General features: G+C 50.3%; 2 long non-coding RNA genes across 3 annotated transcripts in view; one reads left to right on the forward strand and one right to left on the reverse strand.

Annotated features, from left to right (window-relative positions):
* Positions 1–5,856: 5,856 nt before the first annotated feature.
* The window catches only part of LOC123372562, a 46,816-nt gene continuing 29,144 nt past the window's right edge, over positions 5,857–23,528 (forward strand). For both annotated transcript variants that reach the window (XR_006580344.1, XR_006580345.1), the window contains exons 1-2: positions 5,857–5,951; positions 22,129–22,217. This is a non-coding gene — a long non-coding RNA (uncharacterized LOC123372562). The remainder of the gene's footprint in view (positions 5,952–22,128; positions 22,218–23,528) is intronic.
* Positions 11,782–23,528, reverse strand: part of LOC123372561 — a 44,205-nt gene continuing 32,458 nt past the window's right edge. The window contains exons 2-3 of the long non-coding RNA XR_006580343.1: positions 15,164–15,311; positions 11,782–11,993 (exon numbers count right to left, since the gene is read on the reverse strand). This is a non-coding gene — a long non-coding RNA (uncharacterized LOC123372561). The remainder of the gene's footprint in view (positions 11,994–15,163; positions 15,312–23,528) is intronic.

The following is a 23,528-nucleotide window of genomic DNA, read 5'->3' on the forward strand; positions in this document are numbered from 1 at the left end:
GACCTCTTCCCTTGTTTCCATTGCTCATCTTAAAGCGGAGGGAGGCCGAGGTTTTCAGAAGTCACTAGTGATTTTGGGTGCCCAACCCAAGACACCGTTTTTCAGAAGGTCTCCACCCCCTGAACATGGTCTCAGGGTGGGCACTGCCACCCTCACTAGCTGCATGTTGGTCTATGTTCTTCCTTCTCTGCCCCTCCTTCCCCTCCATGCCACACGGCCCTTTAAATCCAGCGCAGCCATCTTCATGGAACAGACCATGGCTGGCAAAGAGTCCGGCATGACGCTCCCTTTATGCCTTCTCCCCAGTACACACTGTGCTCTTTGCAGCAAAGAAGTGTTTGCATCAAGTCCATTTTATCTCATTCATAATTAGAGTTGGGCATTTGACCTGTACAAAAATAATTGGTCAATTGGTAAAATGTTGGTCAAACATTGGTCCAATATTATGAAATAATGTCAAAAAGGGTCAAATGTTTTAAAGTACTAATATATTAGAACAGGAACAAATGAGGAAGAGTTTATGGTCTCTGTAGCAAAGCGAAGACTCACTGGTGCAGCGCCTCCTGCTGGTCTTCTTGGGAATTAGCTCTTCAGCCTCAGAGCGCCCTCTGCTGGCCGGTGTCTCACCTGCCTCAGGCCCCCATGTCCCTCCCGGACCCCGGTGCCCCGTACCTTGGGGTTCTGGCGACTTGCACTACCCCCACACGCTGGGTCTCCCCTCCCAGGGGAACCCCCAACCCCCTATCCCCACCTTGCCTCAGTGGCTACTGCCAGCCGTCATCTAGCCTCCTCTCAGAACAGGCACAGCAAAGGCAGTAGCAGTCAGTGAATGCTTCCCACATGTCTCTCCGTGTGTCTTGCCCTGACATGGGGGGGCTGCTTCCTGACAAGGAGCTTTGTGAGAATGAGGTAGGCAGAGAAGCGGTTGTCCATCCCTACTTTCTGGGAACAGCTTGTCAGAAAGGAAGGCAGCCATTTCAGCCTACTGTGTCTCTGAGGCAGGACAGTAGCATACTGACTCTCAAATCTGGTGGGTGGGCCCATAACCCGCGTGTGGACGTTCTGCACCTGTTCACCCGCAGCAGGAAGTCCTCTGTCAGTGTAGTCAGCAACCTTCCCATTTGGTGTCTTGGTCAGAAGCCCAGCTAGGAGGAACCAGATGAGTGCATTGGGCAGATGTAGCTCTAAGAAGCATAGAGTTAGCTTTTCAATTGCCTTATGGATGGTTGGCAGTTGGCGATGACCTAAAGGACCATTAGAGAGATGCCTTCACTACATTCCTATGTTCCCTCTGCACCACAGTGCTCTCTGAGTCTCCTTCATGCACATGCATATTATGGAGGCCGCTTTGGAAACAGCTCCTAGCAATTTTTCAATGTATCTGTGGAAAGGAGAAAGCTATTAGCTAAGGTGTAGAAAACAGTTATTCACTGTCTGTCAGTGGAGACTCTTTCCGTGAGTTACGGTGTACTTTGTGGTTCACTTGAAAGGAAATGCATTCATGGAGCATTTTGTATTATTATTGCATTATAAGCAAACTATTATCCTTGGAATTATGGGCCAAAAGTCCATTTGCAGTCAGCGATAGTGTGGCAAGAGTTCCAAGAGAAACTGGTGTAGCAACAAATCAAATTTGGATGCTAGTCTGAGAGTCCATAGAGCGTCCAGTTGTCTGTCAGGCTTGGGTATTTGTTGCTAGTTATTAATGGGTATTAAACAAAGAAAACATCATTTACAAATATTGTTGCCAGGTTGCATCCCAGTGAATCTGTTCAACTCTATTTCAGTGTTTCATCTCCTTGCTCCTATGTTCAATGCAAAAACTGTCCTCTCAATACTTCCATGCTCCAAACAGGGATTTGTGCCATATACGCATCGCAGACAATGAGTTTTGTTTTTTGTTTGTTTGTTTGTTTTAAAAGACAAGGCGGCTTGATCTAAAAAGAACAATTTTGCTTCAGTGTATACCAACTCCGTATTTTCCCATCCTAGATGTGGCCAAATAGCAGGGTGGGCCATGGTGTCAGGCACACGAGGTGTTCTGAGGACAAATAGCTGCTATGTAACAGCTACAGCAGAAGCCGAGCCAGCAGGGAAAAGGTGGACAGTGTGTCCTGTACCCGTATGTACACATACGGCAAATGAGCTAATGGAAGGTCAGAGAGCAATCTCTGGAAGATACATATCCATATTTATGGGAATAAGTAATAGGTTGTTAAAGTTAATTGTGAGTAAAAACAGAGCTCTCAAAATTACAGGGAGCAGTTGGCGCGTTGGGAGAGAAGTATAAGAAGGAAGAGAAGGACAGCAAGGAGGGCTTTGGCAGAACAAAAAGGAGAAAATGTCCACTTTGGGTTGCTGTATGATACCACTCACATTGCAGAGAGCACAACCCAGAGAAACTAGGATAATACATGGAATCAAGGAGCTTAGATCTGACGGAAAACGATAAAATTGGGCTTATTTCTTCTGGAGAGAAGCCAATTAAGAATTCTCATGAATGAAGGATTTAAATTAGTGGGCAGTTACTGTAGAAGTGTGCTCGATGCTTGAGGTCCTTGGAGAGATCCGAATGAAATGGACAAAGGTGTAAGGAAAGAGGTAAGACAGGTGAGAATCACAGCAGGAGATGCCACTGCACAGAGGGTGGTGACTAGGTGGAATGGAATCCTGTTGAAACAGGGGAACCACGTACTGTTCAGTGGTGAGCTGGAGCCGGTTCCCACAGGTTCCCAAGAACCGGTTGCTAAAATTAGACCTCTGTGGAGAACCGGTTGTTAAAGGGCCAGGGGGTGGGCAAAGAACTCCGGTCCGCAGGCCGGACCATCCTGTTGCTCCCAGGATTCCCAGCTGGGGAGGCTGAGGCTCCCCCGGCCCTTCCCATGCTTCCCCACAGCCGCAGCGTGGCCAGCCGCCGGCACCAGCTGGGCAGCTCAGCTGAGCTCTGGAGTCATCCTGCTGCCACTTTTTGAGAGGCCCGGCAAGGTGTGTGTTGGGGTCCTGCTGCAAGCTCCAGGGCTGGCCAGAGGGGAGGGGAGGGGGCAAGTGAGGCAATTGGCCCAAGCCCTGCAGGGCCCCTGGCTCCACAAGGATGTCTCCCCGGGCCCTCCCCCGCTTCCCCCACCCCGAAGAGCTGCAGCATGGCCAGCAGCTGGGCAGCTCAGCTGAGTTCTGGGCTGCCGGCAAGGTAAGGGGGCTGCAAGCTCCGGGGCCATGGGGGGGGGAGGCAAGTGGGGCAATTTGCCCTGGGCCCCTGGCCCCATGAGGATGTCTCCCCCAGCCCGCCCCCCGCAGAGCTGCAGCATGGCCAGCAGCTGGGCTGCTCAGCTGAGCTCCTGAGTCATCCTGCTGCTCTGAGCTGCCGGCAAGGTAAGGGGAGAGGGGGCTGCAAGTTCTAGGGTTGCCGAAGGGCAAGTGGGGCAATTTGCCCCAGGCCCTGCAGGGGCCCCCGGCCCCACGGGTATGTCACCCCCCATGGCCCCTCCCCCGCTACCCCCACCCCTTAAATCAGAACTTTTTATAGGGAACCGGTTGTTAAGATTTTGGCAGCTCATCACTGGTACTGTTCCTGTATTAAAACAGAAGCTGGATGGGGTGTATTCCAGTGTTGCACTCTCCCTGGGAACATTTTGCTGCTAATGCCTTTTCCCTCCCTCCCACCTAGGCTGACGGTGCCGTTCTTGTTGCATTTTGTTTGTCTGGTTTGCATGTTTGGTTTTTGTCAGCCCCTGGCACAGAGCATTACACGTTGCAGATGAAATGATCTGGCACAGAGATGGCTGAGTCAGCATCAAGTGGTTGCAGACGTGGCCTGCTTCTAGCCCTATGCTGCCATGTCGCCGGGGGTCTGACAGAGGCGCAGGCGGTGGGACTGTCTCGCCACCTGATGACGATCCTGCCCAGGACCCTAGCTACTCTGGCAGCTAGCCTGGGCCGCCGTGGCTAAACCACTCTAGCAAGCTTGCTCCAATACCTCTACACGTGCTGTCCTGATTGCAGTGTAGACAGATCCTAGGGTGGGAGAAGAGAGTTCAGTATGAGATCTACTGGCCAGCAGATATGCAGAGACCAGAAAGACCTGAGAAAAGCACTTAGCCCCCACTGATTTGAATCAAATAATAACTTCATAAACTATAAGAAACTCTTGTTTTTCCTACTCATGAAAGCAAATACTGAAGCTTTTTTGTCTTCCAAAATATTAGGCAATAATCCCAAATTTTGGCTTAATTTATTCTTCCAAAATCAGGCTCCTGTGGTTGCAAAGTGTCGCAGTTCTACTGGCTTCAGAGACTTGGACAGCCACCCGCATGCCTTGCCATATAATCAGCGAGGGCCTAAATTGAGCTGGGCTCCCTGAAGTGCTCTGCCAGTGCCTTTTGCCAGCTGTGCATACCAGCGATACTGCCAACTCAGTGACCAGCCAGAGCGTAGCTTGCTCTGTGCTAACCGCAGAGGAGTGCTCCAACGACTCTTGCTTACCCCCGCCAGAAGAAACGTTGCTTCTTCCAGCGCCCACCAAAGAGCACCAGCCCTTCCATGCAGTGGGGTCTAGTTATAGGGAGTCGAATGAAGGGGGCGGATCAATCCCCGGCTCCAGAATCAGCAGACAGATAAGTCCCATGGTCCCCGGTGTTGGGTGAGAGAGAGCAGGGAAGCGATAAAGAGAGAGGATGGTTTGGATGTGAAGGGAGAAGAGAGGGGGAAGAACAGAGAAAAGGAAGCAGGGCAAGGAGAACCTAGGCCACAGGTTATTGTCAGTATATTTGATCTAAGTCGATTCTTACTGCCCCTGCTTGTCCTGGAGGCTGCTCAGCCTATGGGACAGGGCCCTGAGTGACAGCCAGTCTGCCTGAGAGGAGCAGCTCTATGTATAAAAGCAAGTGTTACAGCTTAAGGCTCTGCCCTGCCTCTGTGGGCAGTGTGTGCGTGGGGACTGCCCCCTACTTGCCAGCCGCTTGGAAGGAGCGCTCTGATCCCTGGCCCATTGCAGTGGGCTCCCCCTCCCCCCCCAGGACTGAAATCCTGCTGTAGGGGCTTTTTGCTCCAACTGCAGATTTTGGGGATGGTTATAGTCCTCCTCAGGCTCAGTAGTTCCAGACGCTCCACAGCCCCTGGCTGAGCCCGAAACGGAGCTGTTCGGCGCTCCAGCCCCTTTAAAATTCTTCCTCGGCTGATGGGCATCAGTCAGCAAAGAACTCACCCTGGTGTTAGGACCTGGAGCACTCTGACATGCTCAGTGGAGTCCTTTGGCTCCCATGTACTGAAAATGGGGTAGGCAATCTCTGTGACTCCCCCGCTAGGAAAGGGTAGCTCCAGGCAGCCATATTGGGTCACCTCTGTGACTCTGTTCTGCATGGAGTGCATAGTCCATGTGAGACAGTAAGGCCCCTCCTTATCCTCCTGCGTGAGCTACCTGGAGCTTGGGCCCGGGCGGGCAGGGATTGGGGGAGATGCCTTGGCTCCACTCCCCGCCTGCTAATTACAGCCTCTGAGCCAGCCAGGGCAGGAGCACAGTAATTTGCTCCCCCCCACCCCTGAGCAGGGGGACTGTAACTCAGAGAGGTGTCTGTGAGTCACACCTCCTCCCAGAGCTGCTCCTGGGGTGGCGCCACTTATGCATCACTCCCTGCACAGGGCAGTGCCTAAAGGAACAATCTAGCCCCTTATTATTTGTTCTGCGGTAGCACCGGAGGCCCCAGTCAGAGAGCAGGTGCTGTACAGGCAGGTAACAAAGAGAGTCTCTGCCCCAGAGAGCTCACAATCAAAGAGGCATTATGCAGTCGCTGGCAAGGGCATCAGGATTCTGTGGGACCTATCCGGCTTGTTCTGTTCTGTGTAGGTCCTTACACCGCACCCATCACGGTAGTCTCTTGAGCGCCTTCCAGCAGTGCGTTAAGCGATACGACTAATATCTGTCACGCGTGTTCTCCCATCCCAATCCAGGGTGAGAGGTGTGTGCAGTGGAGTGTCCTGTGTTTTGGTGGGGCTGTTTTTCACTAGGATGGTGATTATTATTTTTAATAGACACGGGTTGCTGTGTATTTATGTTGGGGACGGCAAGGTGAAAGAAATGAGCCTCGCACTTGGAGTGGGGGATGATGAGGTTTGTGATGATCCTTGGTTCCTGGAGGAGTTTGTTCCACAGGCCCAGACTGTCCCCTAAGAAAGCTCTGTTTCCCACATGGGCAACCTTTGCCCTTAGGGTTCAGAGATAGAGATTAGCAGCTGCAGAGGCTGCTTTTCATGGGAAGCAGGCCCCTGTTGTTGGAGGACATCGGTACACAGGAATATAGGAATTGCCAGGGTGGCTCAGCCCCAAGCTCCGTCTAACCCAGTAGCCTGTTTCTGGCAGTAGCCAGCACCGGCTGCTTCAGAGGAATGTGTAAGAACCCTGCAGTGGGCAGATGTGGGATAATCTGCCCCCCACACTAGGTCTCATCCTGGTCTCTAATAGAGATTATCTTAGACACTGAAGCTAGTATCTATAACAGACGTGGGCAAACTATGGCCTGCGGGCCATATCCGGCCTGCAGGACCGTCCTGGCCGACCCCTGAGCTCCCAGCCAGGGAGTCTAGTCCCTGGTCCCTCCCCTGCTGTCCCCCCTCCCCCGCAGCCACGCCGCCTCGCGGGCCGCGCTCTGGCCCACTGCTCCCGCTGGGCAGTGTGGGGAGTGCAGCTGGCTCTGGCTGGGTGTCGCGGCTGCGAGCTCCTGCTGCTGGTAAGGGGGAGGGAGGGTGGGAAAGGGAGCAGGAGGTCCTGGGGGGCAATCAGGGAGGAGGGAGTGGTTGGATGGGGTGGAGGTTCTGGGATGGTGGTCAGGGGATGGGGAACAGGGAGGGTTGGGAGTGGGAATCCCGGGGGGCCTGTCAGGGGGTGAGGGTGTGGATAGGGGTCGGGAGGGCAGTCAGGGGACAGGGAGCGGGGAGGGGAGTTGGATAAAGTGGGATCCTGGGGGGCAGTTAGGGGTGTGGGGTCCCGGGAGGGGGTGGTCAGGGGACGAGGAGCAGAGGGCGGTTACATCAGGGGTGGGTGTCCCCGGCGGGGCTGTCAGGTGGCAGGGGTGTGGATAGGGGTCAGGGCAGTAAGGGGACTGGGAGCAGGGGGGTTGGATGGGGCAGGGGTCTCGGGAGGGGGCGATCAGGGAACAAGGAGCAGAGGGGGTTGGATGGGGCAGGGGTTTTGAGGGAGGCAATCGGGGTGTGAAGTGGGAGGGGGCGGATGGGGCGGCAGGCCGTCTGGGGAGGCACAGCCTTCCCTACCTGGCCCGCCATCCAGTTGCACAACCCCGAGGTGGCCCTCAGGCCAAAAAGTTTGCCCATCCCTGATCTATAACATCCAATATCCCTTCTGAAACTTTATCGCTATTATTACCGTATTTAGTACTTTAATTCCTGTTGTAATCAGCTATAGTGCATAGTCATTTACAGTGAAAGGAAATGTGGAGGATTATAAAGAATGACCTCATGAAATTTATTAAAAAATGGTGATAGTTTATTATTAATTAAAATTTTCCAAACCTCATAATGAGAGAGCTTTATACGAGTGTGAAATTACCACAAGTTAACCTTTTCACCAGGGAAGAATATCTTTAAAACATCAGGGCCTGTCTACAGTTTAACATAAATTCTAGGTAGTAATTAAAAATATTTAATTTTAGAGTGGGAGAGTATTGTTATAATTTATAGGGAAGATAAAAATAATGCAAATTTGTGACACTGCCTTCCAGTGGCATGTAATGACATTTCACTGCAGAGATGTACAGTACAGCACTGTAGGAGGATTCATGTTACCAGAGCATATGTTTAATTTGAACCATTTGGCTGTTAATTCTGTTAAACAGTCTGAATGGGATAGAAAGCATTTCTTAAATTACGTGGGATTATTTTATGACAAGTTTGTCACTGTAGCAGGGTGGTTACCCCGCTCCTGCCCTGAAGGGCTCAAAACAGCCCTGGGGGAAGGTTGTGGCCGGGAGCTGCTAAACTGGGCTGATTGGGAAGCGGCCGCAGCTGGGCCATGCCCCAATCAGGCCACAGCCGGCCTGTATAAAAAGGCTGTGAGCCAGGAGTTTAGGAGTCTCTCTCTGCCTGTAGAGGGAGATGGGCCTCGCTGCAGGGAGCTAGAGACCGGGTACCAGAGGGGAGCAGGGCTGGGGAAAGGCAGAGGAGCTGGGGAGCTCTAGCCTGGAAAGCCCAAGGCTGTGGCCTAGCAGAAGGCCAATGGATACTGGGGGTTGCAGAGGGCAGCCCAGGGGTAGGCCAAGGCAGCAGGTCCAAACCCAACCTTGCCAGTGATGAGTAGGCTGGTACTGCAGTCTGCTCCAGGGCGTGGGGGCTAGACAATGACTGGCAGTAGCCGTACACTGAGGTGAGGTGGGGATAGTAGGTGGGGGTCCCCAGGGAGGAGAGATCCTAAGACTGAGGGGTTTCTGCCAAGGGGCAGCACCTCAGATAACAGGGCACTGGATCCAGGAGGGACATGGGGGGCCAGAGGACAGGTGGATCACCAGCCTGCAGAGGGTGCTCTGGAGCTGGAATGAGCTAATTCCTGGAAGTCACCAGCAGGAGGCGCCGCAGGGTGAGTCCACCCCTCCACAGTCATTTATTGATGTGGTTCGATGTAAAGAAGTTCTATAGGCCTTTTTTTGGGTGTGGATTCCAACCCCTTAAAAGATCCAAGAAAAGAACCTTTGCCTGCCTAGATGGCTTTCTAATGCAACTATCAGCTAGCGTTCAGACGATGATGGAGTCTGGGATGTGGATCCACTAAGAACTGAACCTAAGGTCTCCTCCTGTGCCCCTGGAAGCCAGAAGCAAAGCTACCATTACTTCAGTGACACAGGCTCAGAGCCTGAGGCCACATGTTAATGTCACACGGGTCACTGCCAGATGGTGACTCCGCCCATCTGGACTGGATTCACTGCCCTGGAGGTGACAGGCTCCCTGTCTCATTATTAGTATCCTCTCCATTCCAGTTAGAATGTGAACAGACTGGAGGACTCCAAGCCAACCAGTCGGGAAAGAGACATAGCTCTGTGTCACCTGACCTGGGAACTTCATAACCCTCTCATAGTCCAAGGCTACATCTACACATGCTTCTTTCAGTGGCATGTAGTGTCCATGTGTGTGTAAACCTCCTCCCAACTCAGGTGTAAATAGCCATGTAGACCGTGAGGCCTGGCTTAGGTGAGTAGAGTTAGACATGCCTGAAGGGTGTGGATATGTGTGCAAGTACATACCACACATGCTCTCTACTCGCCTAAGTCCCGCCTCCCCATCTACACTGCTATTTTTAGCCACGTCGTGTTCCCTCTGCCTTCTGCTGCTGGAGCCCTTCCCTGTTGCAGTGAAAGACTCTAGGAGCGGGGAAAGGCTCTGGTAGCTCCCCATTGCTGGAGCCTGTCCCTACAGCAGGAAAAGACTCCAGCACCGGGAGCTCCCAAAGCCTTTTCCCACTGCGTCCCCTCTGCCAGAGCCTTTCACTGACACATGTAGCTACACACGGCAGTGTGGACACAGCCTGCTTTTCACTGTGACGTGAAGCTACATGTATCCCAGTGGTGCGTGGTGGAAATGTAGCCAAAGAGATACTGGTATTAACTAGAGAGAGTTGTGCCAGTCAGTCTACGTGCACAATCCTGAGACATGTTTGGTGGTGTCCTGCTGACTTTGTAACAGTGGGTGATATTCCTTAATGGGCATTGCAAGGGACATGGCTTGGGACTAGCTGGCAGTTAGTGATGGAAAAGTGGGAGGTGAAATCCAGAACCTAAGCTCCGTGGGCCAGTTGCAATGCTCAGATTGTGAGTGAGAAACCTACTCCCCAGTCTTCTTTTCCACTCCCCTTCCCTCTACCCACAGACTGTTGTTGGCTAGTTGATTGTCCACCCCTACTCTTCATGCTCCTGGGACCAAGATCCTCCCCCTTATTCCTGCTTCCAATAAGCAATGTAGAAAACAGGGCTTATCCGGTGCTCTGTGAAGTTAGTGGAAAGACTCATTGGCCTCTGAGCATTGGAGATCTCTCCTCCTAGACAGTCTTGTAGTTGCCCTGTATAAATTTGGCTCACTGTTCTGAGCAAATACATTGTGCTAAACAAGGCCCAGAAACAAAGATTTTTCTAACCTAATTGCCTAAAATTAAGCTCCTAAACCCACATTTTGGCATCTAAATAAAGTCTGATTTTCAAAAGTGCTGGTCTCGAAGTGGATACTCAGCATCTTTGAAAATTAAGATGCTTATCTAGGTGTTGAAATATGGGCTTCGGAGTCTAACTTTCGGCAACCCGGTTTGAAAATGTTGACCTACGGTTTTGCTCCTGCCATGTATATGGTGCAGGATGGGTGTGTGGCGTCATACAATGAAACATGTGAAGCACAGAATAGCTTCCCTGTTCCAAACAGCTTTGGAATCTGAGGCCCCTATTTAAAAGCATTGAAACCCATGTTTAACATAAGTGCTTTCCCGAATATGGATATTTACCTGAACTGGGTCATACATCCAAAGAATACAGTGTCTAGGAAATGGTCACTGGCGGTTGTTATAGCTGGAGCCTTCACACGGGTTCTAGATTATTATAATACAATAAAATTGGTGTAACACTGGCACAGGGTGGCTGGCCCCCGTAAATAAGTAGATCCAGTGCCCCGAGCCACATCAGGTGCTCCCATTCTGGCCAATTAAGAGGGCAGGGTGGTCCCCAGGGCTATAAAAGATCAGGGCACCAGGTGTGGGAAGAGGAAGAGAGAGACTTGGTGCGTCAGGGCTGCCAGAGTCAGTCAGGAAAAGGCAGAGGAGAGCTGCCTGGTCAGTCAGAAGGAGCAGATGAGAGCTGACAGAGCCAGAAGGTGTTTTCTGTGGGAAGGCTGAAGGCAAGGACAGACGCCAGAGGGGTCTGCTGGCTGGCTTTCCTGAGCCAGGGCTGAAGGCAGGAGAATGGAGTTGTCTGCTGGCTCTAAGCTGGATGAGGGATGGGAAAGGGCTGAAGCAGGCAGGGAGCTGCAGAGTGGCTGACCTGACAGGGCACATTGCGAGGACGGGATGGGGCAAGGGATGCTCGCCTGGTGAGGATGACCTCCCAGCGGAGAGGCTGTGGGGGTTCCGGCTGGGAAGAGTGGGGTTGCACTGGAAGAGCTGCAGGTGGCTGTCTTGGCAGAAGGACAGAAGAGGACTGACAGAGTCTGTGTGTGGCAGAAGGTGCTGGCATGTGGTATGTCGGGCATTGAGGGATGAGATGTCTTGGGATTCTAATGACTACTTGCGCTGGGGTGGTAAAGGTTTGAGGACTCTTGTTTTGGACTGTCTTGGTAACAAACCAGCCCCAAGGAGGGGTATTATTGAGTCAAGAGAGTCCTTGAGTTCCCTGAGAAGGGAAACTGAGGAAAGTGCATGTGTTGTGCTGCACCTTGCACAGGAGGGCCATAAAGGGCCACCCTCTGACAACTGTACAATCACGTCTGTCTACAGAGCGTACTTATTCCATAATGGTAACTTACTGTAAAGTACAGAAAGTATTTTCCCAGTGATGACGCGTACAATGTAGTTCATTGTCCTGCTCACCTTTGTATTTATCTATCAAGGTTCCAACTATCTGTCCTGAATTGTGTATTGTGCAATAAGAAGGCAGAGTTAAGGAGACTGTCATAGCCTTCATTCACTTTTTTAAAAAAACGTTTGTTTGTGTCCTGTTTTTGAGAGATTTCCCAGCTAAGTATGACACTGTCAAGGGATTTTTTATTATTTGCAAAACACTTTTTTCTTCTTCTTTGAGAAGTGTCCCTGTGGGTGCTCCACTTGAGGTGTCGGTGTGTCCCTGCGCTGGAGATTGGAGATTTTAGGTAGCAGTGCTCGGTCGGAGCACGCATGCGCAGCAGCTGTGTTGTGGTGTCGTTGGCGCCTCATGTAGTGTGCACACGACCCGACCCCCTCAGTTCCTTCTCAACTGTCCTTGGCTGCAGACGGAGCCCAATGGCAGTGCTGCCTCTTCGAAAATCTTTAGAAAAGAAAGTAGTTTACATACTAGTTTTAGTGTTAGAGCTCTTAGATGGTTTTAATTAGACTTTACTTAGCCAGTTATTTAAAAAAAAACATTTTTCCTTTTGTTTTTGGTTCCTTAGCTTAGCGGTAGAAATAGTTTCCTTTAACCAATTTCTATATATATTTTTTCATCTCCTTTCCCAGTTGGGAAAAATTAGTGGACGTAATGCTGGGCTCACCCGGTTTTTAAGAGATGTGACTCTTGCCACGAGGCGATGCCGATCTCTGGCAGCCATGCATCTTTTGTCCGTTGCCTGGGGGAAACTCATATCTGCCAGAAATGTGCTCACTGTAGCAATTTAAAGGCGAGGTCATGGCGAGACAGATCTCCTCCTTAAAAAGATTTTGATGGAAAAGTCCCTCCAGCCTCCTCAGGAGAAAACATCAGCTGAGTCACAGAGCAGCAAAACTTCTAACAATGGCAATGCTTAGCCTTCCAAGGCTTCGAGGAGGTGAGCTGTGACTTCCCTGAAACGGGACACACAGAGAAAGAGGAGTTCCCCGGGGAGGTCTTTGCCCTGGGTGCCGAGCTCATCCAGAGAGAGCACCTACGAGGCCCTGGGAACCTCCGGCACTGTCCCCTTGTGGACCTCTTCCGAGCCCCGATACGCCAACTCAGAATCAAGACACCATGTCTCCTCCATGGCACTGACTATCACAGTACAGAACCCAGTGCCAACAGCAGTTCCGACACCCATGCTGCTGCCACCAGCACCGACTCATTCATCGGCACCGACTAACAGACCTAAAACAGCACCAACTGCCTCCGTGAAAGCTGACCGCAATATGAACATGGCACCGGCCACAGCAGCACTGGCACAATTTTTGCACCAGAGGGACATAGCTGTCTCCTCAGTACTGCAATCGCCGCTACTCAGCACTGACCAATCTCCAGGCCAAAGAATGGAGCAGCCCCCAGCATTTCCCGCCCCTCAGTGCATATACAGCGATGAGGAAGGGGATGCACAGGGCAGCCATTTCTCCTCTCAACACTCCTCACCGACAGAGAGGAGACCTCCATGGGAGATTGCCTCACCACTCTGGATAGATGCAGCAGTGGTATGGGCAACCCTGGCTCTGTCCACCACCACCCTTCCCAATGCAGTGGCCTCCCTGGGATTCATGGGCTGCATATAAATCCCACTACACCAGATCTCCCCCGCCCCCGCCCCAGCCAGACAGAAAACTAGATCACCTCCACTTTCACCAAGCAGGGAAACATCTGAGGTCCCCAAGCGGGGGATAGAGGATGAAGAGACAATTTCAGAGATTGATCAGGAAGACACTTCACCTGCCCATAACTCATTCCCCTGACCAGATGAGGCCGTTATACCACCAACTCCAACAACATCTGATGATCTGAAGCAGTTTCAAGAACTCTTCAAAATAGTGGCGGCCAGCCAGGAGATCACACTAGAGGAGGTGCAAGAGAAACAGCACAAGCTGCTTCAAATCCTCCAACCATCTACCTCAGCCAAGATTGCTCTTCCCATCAACGAAGCCATAATGGAGCCTGCAGAGACCATATGGCAGACACCTGCCTTCCAGTAAAAGGGCTGACAGAAAATACTTCGTCCCAGCTAAAGGTATGGACTTTCTTTTCTCCCTCCCACAGCCCAACTCCCTAGTGGTGGAAGCTGCCAATCTCCACAGCAAGCAACCCCACTTTCGCTCAACCCCACAAGATAAGGAACATAAAAGGTTAGACCTCTTTGGTCATAAGATATTCTCAGCCACACTCCAAATTCAGGGTTGCTGATTATTCCGCCCTCTTGGCAAATTATAACTTCTATAACTATGGCAAACTGCAGGAATTCATAGAGTAACTTCCAGAAGAGAAACGTCCCCAGCTCAAGCCCATCATGGACGAGAGACAGATAATAGCCCACACTGCTTTACAGGCCTCAATGGATGTGGCAGACACAGCCGCATGAACAATGGCCACAGCAGTGGTGATGCGGAGAGCATCCTGGCAGCAGGTGTTGGGAATCCTGAACAAACTGAAGCTAAAGGTGGAGGACCTTCCCTTTAATTGCGAAAAACTCTTTTCCAAACAACCATATAACTATTCCACAAGTTAGGGTTGCAGATAAATACAAAGAAATCTACTCTAAACCCAGCACAACACCTGGAGTTCATTGGAGCCTACCTCAACTCCCTACAGGTCAAGACAATACTACCAAGCCACAGGTTTGTGACAATGAACACACTCATTTCAATGGTCACCACCAGTCCACAAACCTCAGTGAGGACTTGCCTTCAGCTCCTGGGACATATGGTGGCCATGACATTTGTCGTAAGGCACACAGGACTCCATATGCTCTGTCTTCAGGGTTGGCTGAGCACTGTGTATACGTCAAGCAAACACAGCCTAAGCAAAAGAGTGACGTTGTCCCCCAAAGGCCATCACTTCACTATACGGGTGGACAAAACCAGAAAAGATCTACACAGGGATCCCCTTTCAACAGGACCCTCCATCATTCATTATCACAACAAACGCATCCCTGATAGGTTGGGGCACTCATTTGGATCACCGCACCATACAGGGCAAGTGGTCAGTGATGGAAACTCAACTTCACATCAACCTCCGAGCAGTACACAACACAGGCTGCCACTTCCTACCAATCATACAGAACAAATCAGTTCGCATACTAACCGGCAACATAGCATGTTCTAGATCAGTCAACAAGGGGGAGCTTGCTCTCACTTCTGTGCACAGAAGCCCTGAAATTATGGAATTGGTGCATACGCAACAACATAAACATCACGGCATCTTTCCTACCGGGGTGCCGGAACACAACAGCAGATACACTAAGCAGACACTTCTCAGAGGAACACGAATGGGAAATACACGACAGTGTCCTCAAAATGATATTCCAGAAATGGGGTTACCCATCAATTGATCTATTTGCATCAGCAACAAACCGCAAGGGGCAACTCTTCTGCTCCAGACCGGGCCTAACACCCAAATCACTAGGGGATGCCTCCCTCATATCATGGAACACATCATTCCTGTATGCATTCCCGCCGGTACCCCTAATCTCGCAAGTCATTCACAAGATACCGACCGACAAAGCACACATTCTGATTGTCCCCACCTGGCCCAGTCAGACTTGGTTCCCTTACCTGTCGTGCCTAGCAGTGTGTGCTCCACAAACGCTTCCCTTGCGGACGCATCTGCTGTCACAGGACAGGGGCCAAACACTCCATTTGAATCCGGAGAAGCTCCACCTCAAAGCATGGCTCCTATGTGGTTCCAACATGGAGAACTAGACTGTTCAGAAAGAATGAAACAAATATTATTAAACAGCAGATGATCTACCACTAGAAATACTTACCTCAGAGGCTTCAGAAGTTGAAGAGATTCTCGCTATGGTGCCAACAAAACCAAACAGATGTGGTCACGGCGCCTCTACCGATTATATTAGGCTCCCTACTAGAACTGAAAGAATTGGGCTCAACCACAAGCTTGGTCAAAGTACATCTAGCAGCCATCATGGCCTTTCACAATGAGGTAGAGGGGACATCAGTCTTTGCTCACCCAATCACAAGACATTTTCTAGTGGGTATACAGGACATGTATCTGGAAGTTCAACAACCTACACCACCATGGGACTTGAATCATGTACTCAAATGCCTGACCAGCCCACCCTTCAAGCCACTAGCAACCAGCTCTTTCCTACATATGTCAATGAAGGTGGCATTTTTGGTGGCGAGCACGTCAGCCAGAAGGGTCCATGAAATAGGGGCACCGATGGCCACACCGCCCTACACCATGTTCACTACAGACAATCATGCTACGACCACGACTGAATTTTTTGCCGAAAGTAGCTACATCCTTCCATTTAAACCAAACGATACACTTACCCATGTTTTACCCTAAACCACACAGGGATTCTCAAGAGGCCGCCCTCCACACACTAGATGTCAGGCGAGTCATAGCATTCCATTTAGACAGAACCAAACCCTTCCATAAATCACCAAGACTGTGTATCTCCACAACAGACCGATCCAAGGGTTGTGCAATATCAACTCAGAGATTATCTAGATGGATCTCCACCTGTATCCAAACTTGCTACCAACTACACAACAAGAGCCTCTGTCGGGCATCAGATTCTACACTATGCCTACATCAATAGCCTTCCTAAACAATCTCCCTTTAATAGATATATGTAGAGCTTCCACCTGGGCATCAGAACACACCTTTGCTAAACATTATGCCATCACCCAAGGCACTATGTCAGACGCTATAGTTAGCCTTACCGTGCTCCCAACCATTTCACGTATAACTCCAAAGCCCCTACCATCCACAATGGGGCACTGCTCTACAGACACCTCAAGTGGAGCACCCATGGGGACACTACTCGAAGAAGGAGTTACTCACCTTGTGGAGTAGCAATAGTTCTTCAAGATGTATTGTCCCTGTGGGTGCTCCACTACCCACTCTCCTCCCCTCTGCTTCGGAGTTCATACTACCAGGCTCCATGGTAGAGAAGGAACCAAGGGGGTCGGGTTTTGCGCGCTCTACATGAGGTGCCAACGGCACTGCAAGACAGCTGCTGTGCATGTGCACCCCGACCGACCACTGCTACCTAAAATCTCCAATCTCCGGCGCAGGGACGCACCAACACCAAAAGTGGAGCACCCACAGGGACACACATCTCAAAGAACCATCATTACTGCGAAGGTGAGTAACTTCATAGTGACTTTATGGAAACTTAACACTGAAAAGTGTTTTCTTTTAGTAATTTCTCTCCCATGACTAGGAGCAAATGCTGCTTTGTGGCTGTTGGGTGGTGGTAGGGTTTTATCTAGTACAAAGACCATAGGTGCCGACTTCTAATGGCGCTGGTCAGTGCTCGACGCTTGCCCCACCCCCTCCCTGCCCCTGTTCCAACTCCTTCCCCAAAGTCTCTCCACCCCCTCTCTGCCCCTATTCATTTCCTTCCCCAAATCCCCACCCTGGCCCCGCCTATTCCCCGCCTTCTCCCATGAGTGTGCCATGTTCCTGCTCCTCCCCCCCTCCCTGCTGGAGCTTGCTACAGCTCTTTGGCGGCGGCAAGCACTGGGAGCTAGGCGGAGGAGTGGGGACGTGGCACACTCAGGGGAGGAGGCAAAGGTGAGATGGGGCGGGGAGCTTGGCTGCCAGTGGGTTCAGAGCACCCACTAATTTTTCCCCATGGGTGCTCCAGCCCCAGAGCCCCCCCAGAGTCGGCACCTATGACAAAGACTCCATATATTGGAGCTAAATCCCCAACTGGTGTAAATTGGCATAGCTGCATTGACATAACAAATAGCTGCATGAACTTGGCAAACAGATATAGAGTAGGAAAAGGGGCCAACCTGAAGTTAGACCAACTAAGCTTATTTACCCTTGTTTTGATGTAGGTGCCTGACCTGTACTCTGTTTCATTAACACCGTTACAACTACTGTTGGAATCCTACAGAGGGTTATACTGGAAATAGAAAGGAAAAATATGAAATGTAATATTTCAAGCACCCTATTGAAAGGCTCTGAGTAATCTGAATGGTTGAACAAAAATGATTAGGGGGCTGGAGCACATGACTTATGAGGAGAGGCTGAGGGAGCTGGAATTATTTCATAATGGTTCCTTCTGACCTTAGTCTGAGTCGATAAGTCTATTTAGTCTGCAGAAGAGAAGAATGAGGGGGGGATTTGATAGCTCCTTTCAGCTACCTGAAAGGGGGTTCCAAAGAGGATGGATCTAGACTGTTCTCAGTGGTAGCAGATGACAGAACAAGGAGTAATGGTCTCAAGTTGCAGTGGGGGAGGTTTAGGTTGGATATTAGGAAAACCTTTTTCACTAGGAGGGTGGTGAAGAACTGGAATGGGTTAGCTAAGGAGGTGGTAGAATCTGCTTCCTTAGAGGTTTTTAAGGTCAGGCTTGACAAAGCCCTGGCTGGGATGATTTAGTTGGGGTTGTTCCTGCTTTGAGCAGGGGGTTGGACTAGATGACCTCCTGAGGTCCCTTCCAACCCTGAGATTCTATGATTCTATGAAGATGATGAGATGTGTAGGGATGAGGCCCTATCTACACAGTTCAGAGCTCATTAATCAAGGTGTTAAAATAGCAATTTAACAAGAGACTCCGGGATAGTCAGTTATACTCCCATACAGATGTGTACTTCTCAGTGCCCAATGACCCAATTCAAGTGCGTGGTTGTGACACCATGACAACATCCGCCCTGGAGTTTGGTTGCTCATGTGGGGCTAGATTGTGCCCCTGCTGCCCCAGCGTTGGCTATCCAGACCTTGGCTCTGGGTGGGGAGGGGCACATGGGCCTCTCCTTTGTGGTGTGTCAGGGAAGTGGGTGGAGCTTTGGCCCTGGCCCACAAGGCACCAGCCAGCACAGCCGAGCAGGGCTGCGCAGGCCATTAGCAAATTACTGTCTTCCCTTGACCTTCTGCAAGAGCATGAGGAGAATGATTCCATCCCTAACCCACTCCTGGGGCACGGCAGCGACACGCTGCTCCATACAGAGGCTATGTAGCAAAGCCATAGTCTAGCCCTTAATATTAGGAACTCAGAATTGCCAGACGGCCTCCGACCAAAGGTCCGTCTAGACCTGTGTCCTGGCTCTGACCAGGGGCAGAGCCAGGTCTTTAGAGGAAGGTGTAAGAACCCGACAGTTGCAGAGGTGGGATAATCTGCCCCCCACGTTAGGTCACATCTGGAACTTGAGACTGATTTAAACCCAGAAGCCCAAGGTCTAATCTCCTTCCAGAGTTTTTCTGAAAGGTTTTTAGCATTCCCTTGTGCTGTCACTCTGGGCCTGTTAATAGCACTGGGGATCGAGCACACACAACCGAGGCCGTGCAGTCCTTGATGTGTCAGTTCACACATCTCTGGGTGCATTCCCTCTTCCACTTCATCGCAAATTGCGTTTTCACGCTCCCTTTAAAAAATAGGTAGAAAATAAATGGAATTTTTTACAATTGCATGAGAAGGAGGGAGAACAGCAGTGGGCTGGCATCATGCCTCTGGTTTCCAGTGCCTCTCGCGCTGTTACAGGCAGTATTGCCTTGGGGTGGGATGCAGCTGCATTATAAAATTACTCTCTCGTTAATACAGCCAGCCTGGCCAAGCCCTCGGGACAAATGATGGACAATCACATACAATGGCCACCATCAAAACACTGTAAAGCACGGCCTAGAAAAACAAATGTAAGGGGACTGTTGGCCCCTAACTAAAACCTGGGGGGCGGGGGGATGGAAGGTTGGCTGGCTGGCTAGCTCCCAGTACTAAGAGAGAGGGGAAGGGTCGATGGGAAATCAGGACCCTGAGATTGACAGTCTCCAGGAGCAATGGGGAGAGGCCAATGCTCCAGGTCAGCCTGATTGACAGGGCGGGCCGGCTAACAAGGGAGTCAGGGTCCTGTCCTCTGTAGGGTCACCAGGTGTCTGGTTTTTGACTGGAACACCCAGTCGAAAAGGGACCCTGGTGGCTCTGGTCAGCACCACTGACCGGGCTGTTAAAATTTTGGTCAGCAATGCTGCAGAGACTAGGCAGGCTAGCCTCTCCCTGTCCTGGGGCACCGTGCTGCACCCCGGAAGTGGCCAGCAGGTCTGGCTCCTAGATGAGGGGGCCATGGGGCTCTGCACGCTGCCCCTGCCCTGAGCACCGGCTCCGCACTCCCATTGGCAGGTTCCCAGCCAATGGGAGCTGGGGGGGGCGGTGCCAGCAGGCGAGAGCAGCGTGCACCATAGAGCTTCCTGGTCCCCCCACCGCCTAGGAGCCGGACCTGCTGGCCACTTCCGGGGTGCAGCACACAGTGCCCCAGGACACACAGCCAGCCTGCCTTAGCTCCCCTGCTGCGCCACTGACTGGGAGCTGCCTGAGATAAGCCTGCATCTCAATCCCGAGCCCCAATGCCCTGTCCAAGCCCTGAGCCCCTCCCAAACCCAGAGCCCCCCTCTTGTACCCCAAAGCCCTCATCCCTGGCCCCAGCCCAGAGCCTGCACCCCCAGCCCAGAGCCCATGCCCCCTTCTGCATCCCAACCCACTGCCTCAACCCACAGCCCCCTCCGCACTCTGAATCCCTCAGCCCGAACCCCTCATGCACCTCAAACTCCTCATCCCCACAGTTTGAAGGCTGCACCCTACATGCTGTCTGGCCTTGCAAAGCTCTTTCTTATCCTGGAGGCAGAAAGCCTCTGAAATGCCACCAGCTTTAACTTGCAGGGTTTCCAGAGCACTCCTCCCCGCCCCCACTGTGAGGCTTCTTCACAGGAAGGGAGCATTTCACCCTAATAAATCAAACCTTACTACTAATTAGACAAGTCCATGCCAATGTCTGGCCACCAGCTGGCAGATACAACAATACACACACACACACACGCAGGTATGGCAGCAAAAAAAAAAAAAAAAGGAACTGCTGTTCATTTTGGTTCTTTGATACAAATTTTGGAGCTTGCTGCTACATATTAGTGTTCAGATATTCCTCTCCTGGTAAAAATACAGATGGGAGAGCCCCTGGGAAGCAGGCCAGAGTTATAGGTGGGATAAATGGAGACACAGAACGACGTTAAATCTGGGAGATGGGTGCTTAAAGCCCTTAGATTCCATTCAAAATACTAGCCTAAATCACAGCTCATCAGTGACAGAACTGAGAGTAGCATCTTACTCTCCTGCCAGTGCTTTGCCCCATTAGACTATGCTGCTTTAAGGCATAAATGAAGGTCTGGATAGTTATTGTTAGAAATAAAATGGATGCGCCCCCAAACTTGGGCACCTTCTGTGATTTTTAATTAATTGATTTCCACATTCATGACACGTTTTGTAATAACTGTCTTTAACTCATCAGCAAAGAGGGGAGAAAATTGTATCCTCCTTATGTTTCTTTCCTTCCTGTTCTCACACCATGGCAGGGTGTCTACTCCTGTGCAGAGATAACTTTGGTTTAGCTTTGTAGGGCAGCCAATAGGGGAGGAAACAGCAGGACATTGGGAATTCCCAGTTTCCTTCTGCTGCTCCTGGAATCAGCCTTTCTGTGCCTGAAAAGGAAAGAGGAGACTGGAATGTTTTGGAAATAGCGAATTTTATATCACCTGCTCGCTAACAAATGTCTGGATACCCCAGCCCCCATAGTGAGCTGCAGCTTGCGAGCACAGCATGCTTGGGTTGGGGGAAAAGGTAGTTTTCAGTCACCTTTGCACCCTTTGTATTATGGATCCTGTTATGCTCACAGCACACACACAGAGAAGTTAGATTAAAACCATCAAATATTCTTGCTGGAAGGATGCAATGTAGCACAAATAGTTTGCTTACTCAGGGCTACAGTCTGTGGAATGAATTCCCCCAGGAACTCAGGACCATCACAATCCTCCCCAACCTCCCAGTCCTGGTGCAAGGTGCATTTCTTTGACCGGCCTTCTCTAACAAACATAGAGGAACACGTACATTTAAATAAAACCCTACCAAAACAACCCAGTGTTAGTCGCCTTGATTAATGCACTGCAGGAAGGTGCTCAGATACTCTGGTGATGGGGTGGGGCGGATAAGAACCTACAGAGCACAGATTTGGCCCCCCGAGACCAACTTTAATCTACATGTTACATTTTTACATAAGCCAAAATACCGACTCATTTCAAGATGTCATTTTACTCAACTAGGAAAATGTTAGTTGTAAACTGTAATCAAACGGCTGAATTATTTTTCCTATGAGAAAATATAATTCCTTAATTGCTGAATTTCTCAGTGTTCTGAATATGCCAAGGATTTGTTTTTAATCAACCTCTTTTAAATAGGATGGTTGTTCAATGTGGCAAAAGAATTGGCAGTGTAGCATCGCTCGCTGAACTGTACGAGGGGAAGAGTGTAGACGTTGCAGGTTAAACAAAGGCATTCTTTCTCATTCCGTTGTTCCACCCAAGCCCCTTTAAAAGAGTCTGCGTCGTCTCGGTCTCACTGAATATTGGCTTGGGACTGTAGTTGAGACCACTGTGCTCCATTTCAGATCTTGTTTACTGTCCAAGGTCAGAATGGGAGGTCAGGTGCCATTCTCCTCCGAGACAAAGTAAAAGGCTCTCTTTGAAGGGAGTTAAGAAACAGTGATTTTTTTTCTCACAGCTTGCAGACGATCAGCTGATAAAGGACAGGCACAAACCTCCGAGAAATCCCTGGATGCTCCAGATCCTTTCCTCAGAACAGAGCTTGAGGTGAGCATAACATAGGGGATGTGGATTGGGGGAAAACAGCTAACATCCAGGTTTGCCTATCTCCATGAGGAAAAACACTAGGGGTCTGACCCAACTCCTATTAATGGTAGTGGACAGACGTCTATTGACTGCCGGAGGCATTGGATCAGGACGTAGAGAGAAGTGCTACAGAAATATGCTCCCTCTTTGTCTCCCAGCTCCTTTTTCCACCCACAGCAACTATTGTGAAAACACAGTTTGGAAGGGATGCAAAACAAGTAGAAAAGACTGAATTTGCCTTCTTCAAAAGCTGTGAAGACTGGACGTTTCCCTCTCACATATGTGGCTACTTCTGTGAATGTATTTAGAAAATGTGTTTGCATGCATAGGCACCAACTCTACGGGTGCTCCAGGGCTGGGGGTTGACAGCCCCACACATTAATGACTTTAATATAGTTGCAGCAAAATGTCTGGTTATCAAAAAAATTAGCAGGCATAACCTAGTAGCTGAGTGTTTATATTGTTCCAGCAATTTTTTCTTAAACAAGCAGGTCTTCTCTGGCTTTTCCAAGTTACCGCAATTAATAAAGGTCCATTATTACTTTTCCGCCATTTTCATGTCTTGTCCACAACTCAGCCGCAATTATTTGATAATCATCCTGCGATTCAAGTAGAGCCTTATTCATGATATTCTTCACTTAACAAACGAGAGGAAGGCCAACTGGTAATATACCTACCCAGTTGTTTAATGCTATGATGTCACGAGGGAGGTGTGCTATAGTCTCTGAAATGATCTCTGATCAAATAACTTAGATTCTTACGTTCCTGTGATCTTTGACATTTCCAGTACTTAAATGTCCTGTGACCCTGGTCTGTCTGATAGCCAAAAATAAGCACCTTGAAAGAACCAAAATCCTTGGATTTGAACTCAGGCAGATAACTGGCTACTGGTTAAAAACTGACCATGGGTCTGTGGTGGGATGTCTACATGCATCCGATGAAGTGGGTATTCACCCACGAAAGCTCATGCTCCAATACGTCTGTTAGTCTATAAGGTGCCACAGGACTCTTTGCTGCTTTTACAGATCCAGACTAACACGGCTCCCCCTCTGATACCCACACACAGGTGGCGAAAGGGATAATGTGGCCTTCAGAGCCCAATTAACTCCACTGGTTAATTGGAGGGTGGGCCAAGCCTAATTAAAGATGAAGCCCAGCTGGGGAGGAGCTAGGTGGTGCTATAAAGAAAGTAAGTCTGGAACAGAAGGGGCTCTGGGGAGAGCTGGGAGAATTCTGCAGTCATTGTTTTGGTTATAAAGTGACATGTAGGGT

Source organism: Mauremys mutica, chromosome 6 (assembly GCF_020497125.1).
Source record: "Mauremys mutica isolate MM-2020 ecotype Southern chromosome 6, ASM2049712v1, whole genome shotgun sequence".
Lineage (NCBI taxonomy): Eukaryota > Metazoa > Chordata > Testudines > Geoemydidae > Mauremys > Mauremys mutica.